The sequence below is a fragment of the Bactrocera latifrons genome, unplaced genomic scaffold, assembly GCF_001853355.1.
Source record: "Bactrocera latifrons isolate USDA-ARS-PBARC rearing strain unplaced genomic scaffold, ASM185335v1 scaffold_345, whole genome shotgun sequence".
NCBI classification, from domain to species: domain Eukaryota; kingdom Metazoa; phylum Arthropoda; class Insecta; order Diptera; family Tephritidae; genus Bactrocera; species Bactrocera latifrons.
The window spans coordinates 18,828-33,574 of NW_017536985.1; the positions used below are offsets into that span (position 1 = coordinate 18,828).

General features: G+C 35.5%; 1 long non-coding RNA gene and 1 pseudogene across 1 annotated transcript; one reads left to right on the forward strand and one right to left on the reverse strand.

Annotated features, from left to right (window-relative positions):
* The window catches only part of LOC108971476, a 10,174-nt pseudogene extending 2,636 nt beyond the window's left edge, over positions 1 to 7,538 (reverse strand).
* A 5,020-nt stretch (positions 7,539 to 12,558) lies between these two features.
* LOC108971480 lies at positions 12,559 to 13,910 on the forward strand. Its single transcript, XR_001993548.1, has 3 exons — positions 12,559 to 12,691; positions 12,888 to 13,735; positions 13,797 to 13,910. It is a non-coding gene; the product is annotated as an uncharacterized LOC108971480 (long non-coding RNA).
* The last annotated feature ends 837 nt before the right edge of the window (positions 13,911 to 14,747 follow it).

Below are 14,747 nucleotides of genomic sequence, written 5' to 3' on the forward strand. Positions count from 1 at the left end.
AACTGGACAAAACCCCAAATAAACGAATTTATTTACAACATTTTGTTGCGAACTCACCTTATTATATTGAAAAACACTTATTTTATTCACTCAAATTAATTTAGTAAACAGAAACACTTTTATACATTTACAAATAGGCAAACACGTGCACATTCACTGAAGGTTGCTGTCGGTTAATTGCAATAAAAGGCAGTACAGTTATTGAACGAAACCAAATCAGCTGATATTGAACGAAAAATACTGTAAACTGCCAATGGGACCTTTTCCTATCTAAATTGAGCTTGAATTGTATTTTTGACGATTTTTTAAATTTCTCTTGGGATGCATGATSCCCATGGTAGTGAAAGGGTTAAGAGCCTGAATGGACTCATCGCAAATGGCCACCAGAATTGGTCTACTTGCTTTGTTCCGTTTTTCCTGCACCTCAGAAGTTTTTCGCCTGGCTCCTCTAGAAGGGGTAGCCAAATAATGTCTTTATAGCGTTCTTTCTGATTGTAAGAATATGGACCAATGACCTGTCCACAGCGCACACCAAACACTGACTTCCAAAGATGATGAGCACAACTAAAATTCTTATGAACGATGACCGATGAAATCATTATTCTTTAATACTTTGGCAGCAACATAAGCTTTTTCGGTGCACATTAAAGGGCGTTCTGAGGATAAACATTAACCACTAGAGTAAACGTGGTGCCATACCAATTCATGATTGCTCGATTTACAGATAGTGCTAGCGGATTATGCCGACTGAATATTCAACGCAGCGCGACCAACATCAAAGGAGAAAATAATACAGAGTATTATAATTTTGTTTACCTAACGGTTGTATGTATCACCTTAGGTAAAACAAAGCGAGAACGATATAGGGTTGTATATAAGTAAGGCCGGTCTGTCCGAGCGTCCGAAAAATTTGTCCAGCATAAATAGTATAAGAACTCGGAATGAAATCGGATGAAAGTCCCGTTCATTCCCAATATAACGGTACTGTTAAAAAGTACTAAAAGCGATGAACCAATGACTAAATACACCAAAAACGTTCAAATTTGCCATCGAGATGGTATGAGAAGGCTTTATGGGCTTTATCATTATTCTTAATCAAATCCAAATATGTAGGTGACAGATGGCGGCTGTGCGAATTTGAAGCTTTCGTAAACAGCTGATTGACAGTTTTATATTTTAAATGTAAATGGATAGACGATAAGCATTGCGGTTGTTAGCCGACCAATTACAAAATAATTTTTTATTACAAAAACATATTAACATGTTATTTTGTTTATTATTGAAAATTAGAAAAACAGCGAAAATCGATCGTGTCTAATTCGTTTTATATTGTTTGCGTTCAGTGTAACGCTGTGGTCGGGTTCGGTAAAGTCAGTTATAGTCTGCTTATTTATTCGTTCGAGTACTTCCCGAACTATTGTTGTTATTAGAGTGGGGTTAGGAGTGGGAGGGTTTAAAGAGAGTGGGTGGAAGGGTTTGAAGGATGTATGGTTTGTCCATAATCTAACTTCATCTGGCTTAGTTGTTCAATCAATTCCTTAGCAGTGCCTGGCATTATATTAAACTTTTTATTTTTATGTCAATTAAATAAATTATTTCCTTTATAATAGCACTCGATTTCTTTCCTTTAATTAAATTTCTTTTTCTTTGTAATAGTGGTTTCCAGCTTTCCATAGGTTTTTTTTTATAAGACTTTCCGGGGTTGTCCTTTTTTCTGATGATACTTGACCAAATTACACGTAGTATTGCGTTGTAGCCGTTCGTCACCACAGTATTTGTTATTAGTTCTCACACCCGTTGCCTTACTTTTTGTTTTCAGGCTTTTTTATTGCATTTCGCGTTTGTGTATTTTGGTTATGCTTTAATTTCACAAGTAGTACCGTTTGTCACTCTCCACACGCGTAACCTTACTTTCGAGTTTTCATGTGTTAACTACTTTCGCGAGCTGGTCCCAATAAATAATAATAAAAACAATAAAAAAAAACCTTACATCTATATATACAAAAGAGGTGCAAGGTTGTACAGTTAATCATGCTGGAAATTATCAGAGTTCTCGACTGTTTGTTGCTGGTGGTATTCGCCTTGAACAACTTAACTGCTTAAGGTTGACAGGTGTTTTACCCATTAGAAGAAATGGTTCGATTAAGAAGTAAGAATTCATAAAATTGCCAAAAGAAATTGTTCGCAAATAATATAACAATTAGTCACTGAAAGGTTCAGAGTAAGTATTAAATACTGCCTAATTATCGATTTAGTTTAACAATAGAACATGTCATGGTTAATATTTTAACTAATTTCGGGGTTCTCACATTAAACTAAAAAGTGAAAAATAATTCTGAGCATACGTAACAATAATAATGAACCAAAAATTTGTGGATTATCGCTCATCTACGAACTCGTATTTTTTATTGTACTAAGAAACCTGCATACCAAGTTTCATCAAGATATCTTAATTTTTACGGATGGAGAGACAGATAATCAACCGGATTTCAACTTTTTCTCGTCATCCTGATCATTCATGACCATTTATATACTCGTATAGTATATAGCCCTAAATCTATCTCGATTAGTTTTAGGTGATACGTACAACCGTTAGCTGAACAAAAATAATACTACGTAGCAACTGGTTGCAAGAGTATAAAAACAATAGAGGTATTCGTTTGCTCTTGCACGGTGCAAGAATTGCATATATTTCCTCTTGGTGCACTGGCGCAACAACAAACACCGCAGAAAATTATTTGCAATGGCTGTAAAATATGTCAGACCCATGTATATTTGCGTGCAATGTCACGCATAAATATAATTGCAACCTGCTTTAGCTGTCTTTTTACATAAAGACATATTATGTCGTTAAATCGTTGAGGAATGTAAGTTTTAAATAGATTTTATAATTTCTACTTAAATTATAAAGATTTGTTACTAGATAATGTAATGGGTGCTCTCGTGCCCTTGTATATTTCGGTATAGTATGTTTGCAATCTGCAATCTTTCAGGAGCAAGCAAATACCCCTAATATGTATATCTTAAAGTGTGAGAAATTGGGTATCCCCTAAAATTAATTCGCTAACTCTTTTTTATTTGTTTATGTTTTATTTAAATAAAATAATTTACAGAATTCCTTTACTCATTTATATATAATATGTAATATACAAATATCATAGTTCTATATTCGAGTTCTAATACAAATTGCAAACAATAACAGAAGTATTATTTTTATTTTTTGATATTAGCAGAATTTTTTAAGAAATCAGAAAATATAATTCATTTATGAGAGCGAAGAAAAACGTGTTCGTGATGCTAAGCAACATTTTAAAATTTGCCTCAGCTGTTAATTTAATTTTTCCCATTATTGATACTGCATTGTCTCCAACGGGGGAAAGATAAAATCAGTTGAAACAATTTACTCGAACTTTTGTCTTTTTACTTAATATTGATCAACTGCAAACTTGTACATACATTTGAATTATGCGACGCCAGCCAGCTATGGTATTGCCAGAAAAATTGCTCGTAAACAACATCACGTTTTACGACGTTTTAAAGTATAGTATGTCTATCTATGAAACGAGTAGCTATCGTTACGGCAATGCGAGTAGTGGAGAGAGCAATTATTCCAATCGAAACCTACCTCTCAGTATATACAGTAATAAACCTTTGCTTTGTTTACATACATATACTCAACTCTAGAAAATCTTAGGGTGTTGTGTAACACTTTTTTTGCTACTTTCATGGTTTTCAGGGTGTTATGTTAGCATTTGAGCAGCATATAAATTTTAAAGTTTATTTAAGTGATTATTTTGAATTACTTTGAATATCTGTTAAATTTTATTGGGATATTACTTGTTATTTAATGTTAAATCAGTTGCTCTTTTTTGGGCAATTTTTAAACACGCTTCAAGTATTTCTAAATTTTTGCATGCAGTAGGATACAATCCTGGGTGGTAATTTGTCGTTTGACATATGTATACAAATTGACAATTCGTTAGCCGTTATAGGAAAACATCAATTGGAAATTGAGTTTAAACAGAAAGATATGTTGAAGTTTTTAATAAGAATACATATTAGTGCTATTAATAAAGTTTATATTAAAACCCATATAAGTGTAAGGAACCGAACACCTAAAAAAAACCGGTAACGCACATTATTGCAAACCTCAGGGGTGGTATGGAAAATGCAAAACTTAAAGATTCAAAAATAAATTATTAAAAATATTTGTAATGTTAATAAAATTCGTTTAATTTCGTTAGAATAAAGAGTATATGAGAAATACATATGCCAATACATTCAATAATCTGAAAATAATTATATGTATACATTTATATGCTTTCACATACTTATAAAGAAATAGATATTGTACCGTTCAGTTCAGTAATATCGTAAATAGTATACGGATGAAAATTAGAACGATGTATTAAAAATCCAGCTTCAAACGCCTCAATATCTTCTTATTTCTAGATTAAAATTATTGGTAATAATATTTCAAAAAGTTACGAATACAAACCGTTTTATGTTTTCTGTCTCTTAATTGTAAACTAATACATTCAGAAGAAAACTCACCACCGAGATATCTAAAAACAAGGCTGCATTTTATTAATGAGAACTTACTATATAAGGAATATCTGACTATCAGTAAATGATATTTTAATGGGCGAAACATGACAAACTATGACGTTTAAATCAAATATTAATAAATATATGGCATTAATAAATAATTTCCTTTTATATTTAGCAACAGTATTTACAGTTTTTGTTATTTAATAGAATAAATTTGCTAAGTATTTACTACCTTAATATATACAGCACTGCGTTGCTACCTCTGAAAATCCAAGATGGCCGCTATTCACCCCTCAGAAAGCTACCACGAAAAGGTTGTCTACTGTATATACTGTGACCTACCTGCTCTCTAGAACATGTTAAGGCAATATTATCAATTGAAATTGAAGTGACACAAACTAGGGATGTCGGAAAGGGAATAAAGTATCGATATATATTGTATCGGCTATTTTTGAATATATCAATATCGACATAGATATTTTTATTTAAAAACATCGATATATCGGTATGATATGAAAAAAAAATATTTGGCCTAATCTACTTTAATCATCTTACCTTACTAGATAAATACTAACCAATAGACATAATTTTTAGTAAATCAAGAACAACAATTAAAACGTGAATTATTTATTAATCAAACCAATATTTATCTGATACAGACATTAAAAAAAACTCTTTGATTTACGTGCTCGGCTGTAAGCCGACTTCTGTTATTGGGTACTGCGAGATTCACAGCAGATGCCACTCTCTCCGAGGAAACCGAGGACGCAGGCGATATCAAATACTTTAGAGCTATGTCGGAAAGGACTGGAGTAAAATGACGACAATCAAACCAGAATTTTGTTGGATTCTCTTTTCTGGGTATTATAGGCTGATCTAGATATTGCTTTAGTTCGCTAGGCATACCATCACTGGTTGAAGTTGAGAGTAAAGAGTTTGCTGAAGCTGCAGCAATATCTATCATAATTTTTTCATGTCCGGACCACAACGACGGCGAAGATTTTTCGGAATTTGGAATTATGATAGTGCGAGTGGTTCTGAGTTCAGGCGAAAGTTGTCCTCTACGCCTATGTTCTAAACGTATTTCTTTTGACAGTTCGGTTATTGCAGTGGAAACAGCTAGCGCTGAACTAAAATGAATACGCTTAAAGCGTGGGTCTAAAATTGTTGCTTCGGCCAGATGTAAATGTCGCTCTAGTGGTTCTAGTTTTGCAATAACTAAATTTAGCAAACTCTTCTGAACAGCAATACCAAATTCGGTGAAAGGTTTTACTTGTTCAAGGCCTCTCTGAAGTAAGTTTGCAATGGGAATCACCAAACTTGAAGTCACGTACTGATCGCCGCTAATTTCTTCAGTAGCTTGCTTAAATGGGGTAAGCAATATTATTAGATCTCGTATGACATCTAACTCTGAAGAAGTTATCATATCACGTGCGTTCCGCCTGGTTGCCAAAATCTTAACCACAATAGCTGATAATGTATTGAATCTTTCCAACATATCAAGACAAGAATTCCACCTGGTGCTTACTGATTGTATAAGTGTTAATTCTTCTCCCTCTTTCTTTTGTCCCTTTTGTTCTGCTCGCAAATCATCCATTGCATTCACTGATTGTTTGAAATACGTTACAATGGCTTTGACCCGATTTGCAATTTGAAGAACTGGTGCATTATCTCTTGTTGCGCCATCCACTATTAAATTCAACAAATGTGCCATGCAAGGAATTCTTTTCCATCTTCCAAAAATTTCTTCACTGCAGCAACCATGTTAGCACCACCATCAGTGGTAATTGATAAGATGCAACCCTTTTCTATTGAAAACTCGTCGGTAATATTTTGAAAGCATTCTTTTATATAATCAGCAGTGTGTGCCTACAGGAAAGAAGACCAATATTAGTCCACTTTATGAAATTTTTTATAACTATTTTTTTTTTTTGATGCATTTATTTTATACTGTTACAAAAGTAGTATTAAGTTGTATTTGTATTGCTATATGCATCCCTTATTATGAACAATAGCTATAGGTATATGGAATAGCATTTGACTTGTTGTAGACTTCTGGCGCCGCGGCTGTCAGCTTGTCTACTTAAACAATTGCTGAGTCTGGCGCCGCGGCTGTCTGCGTGTCTAAGCAATAGTTGCGTCTGGCGCCGTATAGCGTTATGTTCTTGAAATTTGCAGACGCAATATTCTAGAAGGGCACGTCGGCATTAGCGAGGAGTGCGTGGCTATATAAGCCGTGGCAGCGCCAACGTAATCAAACAGTGCTAAGAGTAAACTGATATAGTGTAGACGAGTTGTAAAATAAAAAGATTTTGTTGAAGTGAATTAAACGGCTTTTGGTTTTATTTGTCAGTCCAGAGATACGAATCTAGTAAAGTAAAACTAGCAAGGAGTAAATTCGTAACAATACTTTACTTACCTGATACATTCTTCGTGCTGTCAATGTCACCATCTCATGTTCAGATTCAGGAGTGCAATTATTTGCTGTGTTAAGAAAATGCGCTGTTACTACGATGAAACTTCGTGTCGAGTTCATGAGAGTTAATATATCACTTGTTAAAGCAATATTATTTATTTTACTTAATTTTTGTTTTACAATGGCTTTGGTAGTGGCATATCGTTGTTCCATTAAGCCAGTTATCTGTTATGAGAAATGAATAATAAAATAACATTTAAAAATAAAAAGGATAAGATAATAATTTTATATTATAGTTCGCTTACCGTAGTTCGTGATGGAACCTTATAGCGTGGACAAATGACGCTCATAAATCGTTTCAGTCCTGATTTTTCCACACAAGATAGAGGCATGTTGTCTTTGCAAATCATGTAGACCAAAGCTTGATTTGTTTGGCTTGTTTTATGACCCTCTGCTAAATTGAAAAAAAAAAAATAAAATTAGAACATTCTTATGAATTAAAAAGTTAACTATACAGCAATCTGATATCAATAAAAAATACCTTCATAGCCTGAAATTCTTTCAAACACATCTATGAGTGTAATCTGTTTCCACAAGTCTTTACTCTGACTACCTTTGGAGATTTCAGTCTGAAAAAAAATATTGGACATTTTGTATATAGTTCATTACACTTGTCGTCATAAATAGTATTAAGGCTAAGTGAAAACACTAAAATGAAATTACACATTATTAGGTGACTAGTTATTGGCTATGAACAAGAACAAATATTTAGATTCTAAAGCTACAAACTTACACAAATAAAATACTTACACCAGTATCATCGTAAATCGCAGATTCAGACAATTACATGAGGTTATTTTCTATCTCAGCAGGTTTATTACTAACGGGACTTAATTCAACTAGTAACCGCAACGGGTGAACTGGTTCTTGGTGTAATATTCACTTTGCTTGACTTTGCGTTTTTATTTTTAAGTTGCAAAAACGCATGGTGATGCTTATTTTTTAGGTGTGTAGATAAATTCGTTGTATTGCCACTGGTTTTATAATTTTTTCCACACACATTACAAGAAACGTTTTGTCTGTCTATTTTTTTGAAAAAGTTCCATACAACACTAGACATGACTGGAACGTACACGCGACACCAACACTCAACGACGATTCAATTTTATGTTTTTAATGCACTGCTTATATTTTTATTAATATACAGTTTTTATTAAATTTACGCCAACAACGCGTACACGCGACACCAACACTCAACGACGATTCGACAATACTGTGAAGAATTTAGCTGCTAAATCAATTCAGACTCTGAACCTTCTCTACCGTGCTCTGAACAATAAGTGACGCTTCTAGAAACTACGAATAAAGTATTCAGTTGAAACTGTGAATTTCTAAGAATAATTGACGAACAGTGTGGCCACAATCCTTTTATAAAAAACGCGGGAAAAGATGTTTTCTTTTTCTCCTCTTTCGCCTGTTGAGTGAAGTTGGGGCGGTTGATATTCCTCTGCATTACGCTTCTATTACTTTATGTAATTTGTGGGAGTAATGCAGAGGAGTATTTGTTTGGATTAAACAGTTAGTATAAAAAAGGATTTAGAATTTTTTGATCATAAAAATATCGTTTTTATACCTTTTCAATAATTGTAATATTATATCGATACCTCGATATATCGAAACAATAAATATCGCTAAAAAATATTGTTAAATTGAAAAAATTTTATCGATATATCGATGTATCGATATTTTTTCGACAACCCTAACACAAACCTTGGGTTGGGTTCGTTTCAGTATCTCCTTTTCACTACTTATTCCCCTTAAATGCGTGCACGGATTTTTTTAAATGTATATAGCACGGATAGCCAATGAATTAAACTTTGGTTTAAATATAAATTTATTGTTAAATGCTAATTTGTTTTTTAGATATGTATAAGTAAGCAAAAAACGCAAATTTTCACATTTGCTCAAACAATGGCTCTCTTCTTTTGAAGTTTTTGTTGCACTGCTTGCAAAAAATTTAACCAATTTAACACACACATCTTTGAAAGATATTTAATTGAATTAATGATAAATTATGAATTTTATGTACAAATTAATAAATAAAATAGCTTAGAGAAAATAAGCACAAAAGGAAGACAGTAATAACCCAAACCGTTTCCACGACAGTCGAGTCTACGAAAACCGGAACGGACCCGGATTTTTATCCGGCCAAGGACTGTCAACTCGCCAGAATTCTGCCGTTACAACAGTAATAACCCAACGAATCAAAATGGTAGGTCTTATATACATTTGGGTTACTTTACATAGGACTCGTTACGGATCGATGGTTGCAAGTATTAATAAATGTGAAAAGGGGATTGGTGGGGTAGTGGGGTTGATCCTTAGGGCCACGCTCAATTAAGGTTATACTATATATTTTAACAATGGAGTAATACATTAGTAATATCGAAAAAATGTTGGTTTGGTCACTTCTGTATTAACGGTATATTGATTTCAATGGAATTCAAATTCGTATTATACTATATTCGCGTGCCTTAATTAAAACCCTACATAGGATTGTGCGCTGGGTTTGGGACCCGCCACGTATAAAAACACTACCAATGAAAAATTATAAACAACCTCAGAATAGCCCCGATTCAAGAGAAGGGCAATGTGACCAAAGATGTCTTCTATAAGCGCTTGGAGCACGCCTATGAGAGCTGCCCCCAGCACTATGACAAATTTGTACTTGGCGACTTTAACGCCAGGGTGGGCAAAGAAGGTATCTTTGGCACTACGGTAGGTAAATTCGGCCTCCACGACGAAACATCCCCAAATGGGTTAGGCTGATTGACTTCGTCGGGGCCCAAAATATGGTTGTCTATGGTACTAGATTCCAGCACAAGAAAATACATCAAGCTACCTGGCTGTCTCCGGATCGAAAAGCCACCAACCAGTCGATCATGTTGTGATAGACAGAAGACATCGACTCGGACCACTATCTTGTTGCAGCCAAGATTCGCACTGGCCTCTGTGCAGCAAGAAGCGCACGTCAACAAACGCGAGGAAGGTTCGACATCGAGAAGCTGCAATCTTAACAGACAGTGAAACGATTTTCTACTCGGCTTGCACTCCTGCTCTCTCAGAGCACTCGTCAACAACTCGGTATCAGGGAATTGTAGGACGGCATTTCAAAATCCTTACGCCCAGCTGCTACCGAAACCATTGGTTTTCGGAAAATGCAAATGGAGCGCCGTGTCGCAGCGGAGAGAAAACATGCTGCCTACCTCGCAAAGTTACGATCGACCATAACACGTGAGGGATAGATTCAGATACTGAGGATTGAAGAGGGAAACGAAACGCATCTGCAGACAGAGAAAGAAAGAGGCCGAAATGCGTGAAGAGGTCGATAAGCTGGGCGACAGGGGTAATACTCGAAAATTCTACAAAAAAATGCGGCGGCTTACAGAAGGTTTCAAGACCATAGCATACTCTTGTAGAACCCCCAAAGGTGATCTAGTAACCAATGCCCAAAGCATACTTAAATTATGAAGGTAACACTTCTCCAGCAGGAGAAGGCGAACCCGATTCCATTGCCCGACCATGAAGAAATTTGAATAGCAATTAACCGCCTGAAGAACAACAAAGCGGCGACAGCCGGTGGATTGCCGGCCGAGCTATTCAAATACGGCGGCGAAGAACTGATAAGGAGCATGCATCAGCTTCTTTGTAAAATATGGTCGGACGAAACCATGGCCAACGATTGGAATTTAAGTGTGCTCTGCCCAATCCATAAAAATAGGAGACCCTACAATCTGCGCCAACTTCCGTGGGATAAGCCACCTCAACATTGCATATAAGGTTCTATCAAGCGTATTGTGTGAAAGATTAAAGCCCACCGTCAACAAACTTATTGGATCTCATCAGTGTGGCTTTAAACCTAGCAAATCCACAACCGAACAGATATTCAACATGCGCCAAATCTTGAAAACGGCCCGTGAAAGGAGAATCGACACACACAACCTGTTCGTCGATTTCAAAGCTGCTTTCGACAGCACGAAAGGGAGCTACCTTTATGCCGCGATGTCTGAATTTGATATCCCTCTAAAACTAATACGGCTGCTCAAACTGAGGTTGAGCAAATACTAAAAGCTTCGTCAGGATCGGGAAAGAACTCTCCGATCCGTTCTATACCAAACGAGGTTTCAGACAAGGCGACTCCCTATCGTCTGACTTCTTCAATCTGGTCTTGGAGAAAATAATTCGAGTTGCAGAATTTAATCGAGCAGGTCTTCTATAAGAGTATGGTGTATGCTGATGATATTGCTATCAGTCGTTAGTTCTGCTTTCTCCAGACTGGATAAGGAACCGTGGCAGTAAACGAAGGCAAGACGAAATATCTCCTATCATCAAACAAACAGTCATCACATTAGGGACTAGGCTCCCACTACACTGTTGACCATCATAACTTTGAAGTCGTAGATAATTTCGCTTATCATGGAACCACCAACACTACCTGGACGTCCAGCGCAGAATAACTCTTGCCAACAGGTGCTACTTCGGACTGAGTAGGCAATTGAGAAGCAAAGTCCTCCCTCGACGAACAAAAATCAAACTCTATAAGTCACTCATAGTTCCTGCCCTGCCATATGATGCAGAGCCTTGGACGATGACAACAACTGATGAGTCGACATTGCGAGTTTTCGAGAGAAAAGTTCTGTGAAAGATTTATGGTCCTTGCACGTTGGCCACGGCGAATGTCGCATTCGATGGAATGATGAGCTGTATGAGATATATGATGACATTGACATAGTTCAGCGAATTAAAGACAGTGGCTACGTTGGCTAGGTCATGTTGTCCGAATGGACGAAAACAATTCAGCTCTGAAAGTATTGAACGCTGTACCCACAGGGGGAAGCAGAGGAAGAGGAAGACCTCCACTCGGTTGGAAGGACCAGGTGGAGAAGGACCTGGTTACGCTTGGAATATCCACTTGGCGCCCCGTAGCGAAAAGAAGAAACGACTGGCGCGTTGTTGTTACCTCGGCTATAATCGCGTAAGCGGTGTCTACATCAATTAAGAGAAGAAGAATTTATGTTCCCAGCAGTGAAGAAGCGGGAAAGTTCGGGAGAAGTAAAGAGATAGACATTCACATTTAAACACATGAAATCAGTTCTCCTGGTGGGAGTTTCGAAATATAATAATTGAACAGTAGCTGGGAGAGTATACCACACTGCGGAGCCCTCTGTTTAATTCTCCTTTATTTAGAATGCTCACCTCGAAATAAACGTCTTGGTCTATGGATTTACTTGGAATAATTGTCCTTAATTATGATGCCAAAAATTAGCGCGATCTGTAAACCAGTGTGACCACAATAATGTTTGTCGAATTTTACAAGAAAATTTTTCGTATTTTTGTAAAATTTTGGCCATATACTCAAAAAATACCATTGAATATGTACCGATAATTGATGTTAGGTTACTGTTTAATATTAAAATACACACGCTCTTATGAACACAGTTACTTAGACAGCTGCACGATTAGATAACTGTGTACATAAGAACGACATATGACAGATGTCACTTGAAGTCTTTCGCCTCCTTTGTGTTTGCAGCATAATGCTACCAGTGTTGAAATGTTACTTACCGATCCAAACATAGTTAGATCGGCGAAATGTCAACCCTTGTCATCAAAGATCCGGCTGGCTTGGGAATTTTGGTCGAATTACCTGCACATTTGCGAAAGGTAAGCAAGCACTTCGTTTAGCGGTAATGAACAAACGCATCGTGAAACTATACGATAAAAGAGGTAGCAAACTTAAAATAAATCAAACTTTACGATAACTATTATTAGAGAGTTTCTCAAGTCTATCTCACTGCTTCGAAAAATACATTGTGACCTAAAAAAGGCTTATATAATATTTTTAATTTTGTCCCCCAAGGATCTGCCCCTGAAGGGAGCACCAGGTGCACCTAGTGGAAATGCAGCGCTTTTATAGTAAATGCGATGAAGGAACCTTACTGATTTACTGACTGAAGTTATTTAAAATGCAGCTTAAATAATTAAAACTTTGGTCTGGAGCAGATTACGATGGCTAAATTGTTGAGAAGATTTTAAATAAATGACTGATTAGGATCAAAATGCTTCGAAACTTTAATTTTACGCTAACAAATATTTTCTAAGAATAGTAGATCGCTCTTTCAGCGTTGGTCACCCTGCTGTGGCGAAGGGGCTTATGTAATAAGTAATAGTAATGGCCACAACACAAATGGGAACTAAGAAGGATACCTCATAATTTCGGAAGTATTCTAATGCTTTCTCTAGGACGAGTGAATAATCCCTACCAGCTGACTCGTAGATACAGAATTAATACAACCAATTAGGATACAAATATCTTGTGCAGTTAACATAACGGGTGCCAAGCAAAGTAGTCGTACACTAAGGATAACTATGGAAATATGGAACTGACTGCTAAGGGAGTAAATCAGCGTACGAAAAGGAAACAGTCTCTTATCAAGTGAGCAAAATCCGGGATGTTATTATTGTGGGTAAGATTGGCACAAACCAGACTCCCGCACTTCAGTGGATGAAGAGGAAATAAAACGGCAGAGGAATATGAAAGTTTCCTGAAAAGTAAACAATCAAAACCCCCTCTGAAACCAGTGGGCAAAATGGTTCCTAAAAACCAAGGCTGTCTATAAATTTAAATAGTTCAAATAATAGTTACTGCCTGACTAAAAAAGTCATTATGAATCATAAACAAAATTTTAATATTTCGACATCATATATGTATGTATATTAAACCATTCATATACAATGTCAAAATTAATTAGTAATTTTTTTCTTGTAGACTAAGCAAAAGGGTGACTTGACAAATACTACTCTTTCACTAAGTTTTATTTGTGTGGTAAGTGTTGTGGAATCTGATAGTTATCGGAATCAGAATTGAATCCGATCAAAAAAAAAAAAAGCAGTAGGTGTCATGAATTCAGACATTATTGGTTTGATATTCGAAACAGAATTTATATCGGTTTCGGAAGAAGATAGTCGCACACAGATTTGAAATGTAAGTTAATAAAGCAAGTTGTTTTATTGTTACGAATTGATATATCTTTATTTCTATAGAAGAAAACATGGAAAAAAATGCGGATAAGCCTGCTTAGAGGCTTAAAAATCGATTTTTTTGATTTTTTTTTTGCGAGGGAAAGAAATAATTGATTAAAACGAAATTTCCCTATAAACCCTAGTTATATGTTATATTTAAACATCACCGAACATTTTTTTGGATACGAATTCTTTGATATTCGAATTGTGGAATTGAAGACAGAATTGCTTAGCTGTCAGAATTGCAAACCAATTCTGATTTTCAATGGTGTCACAGAGTCTGATTGGATTTTTGTCTTTTCGAACATACGCAAAACCAATTTCGAACCAGCTGTTTACTAATGTGACAAAACTTGCAAATGAATACATTTGGAAGCAATCCTATTAAAATATTTAGAGATATTAGAAATATTTTAAGAGATTTATTTAATGAATAAAGACACATTTGGGTGTTAAATTCTTTTTTAATTTTTACGATTTTTCTTAATTGGCTGGCATGATGGAAAAAAAACTGAACGTCATATAGCATTGGGACAAAGTTTATTATCTTTGGCATTAAATTGTTTTCTATTGAAATTGAAAAAACTAAGAAAGGTTAAGTTTGAATATATATTTAAAGTAAAATTTTTTTAGACCAAAATCAGTTTTTTTAAAAATTATTAATTAAAAATTATTTAAAAAAATTATTAAATTAATT